Source organism: Meleagris gallopavo, unplaced genomic scaffold (genome assembly GCF_000146605.3).
Source record: "Meleagris gallopavo isolate NT-WF06-2002-E0010 breed Aviagen turkey brand Nicholas breeding stock unplaced genomic scaffold, Turkey_5.1 ChrUn_random_7180001957641, whole genome shotgun sequence".
Taxonomy (NCBI): domain Eukaryota; kingdom Metazoa; phylum Chordata; class Aves; order Galliformes; family Phasianidae; genus Meleagris; species Meleagris gallopavo.
The window spans coordinates 25057-25723 of NW_011217718.1; positions in this window are offsets into that span (position 1 = coordinate 25057).

Below are 667 nucleotides of genomic sequence, written 5' to 3' on the forward strand. Positions count from 1 at the left end.
AAGAGGTGGGGTAACTTAAGGATGCTTATTGCCTTAGGTCCTATTTAGCTTGGTGTTTGCTATCTGAAGCCATCGTGTGCTTGCCAGCTTTAATGCTTCTGTCTTTAAAGCACTTGAAATATGGAAATGGAAGTTTGTCGGATCGTTTGAATACTGAAATGCCACTTAGCTTGTAGTTGTTTCTAAAATACTCTGGTTCATCATGTTTGAAATGTGATATTTCTACAGCAGAAGGATGCAGAAGTGAAAAAGCTTGAAACATCACTGAGGGAGATCAGCAAATGTCGGGACGAGCTCAGAGAAGATAATGAATCCTTAAGAAAACAGGCAAGAGGAATTATTTCCTACAATCAGTAACTTTCCAAGTCTGAGTTAGCAGTGCTTCTTGTCTGTACAGGCTGTTTGCGGAATTGATGGTTTGGTTTGTCCAAGACAGGAATTGTGTGATTGTGTAAAATTACTCTCACCCTCTCTGTTTCTGAATTCTTTAGGCATTTTTGGAGTGTGTTCTTTTATGTCACTTCCTTATGAAGAGAATGAATCGAACAGCTGTTTATTAAATCTCTTTGCTTCTCAGGAACTCCATCAAAGGATTTCAGAGTGTTGTTTACGAAAAAAAGTGTTTTCCATTCACTGATGTTTGAGTATTTTTCAATTCTTTCAGTTA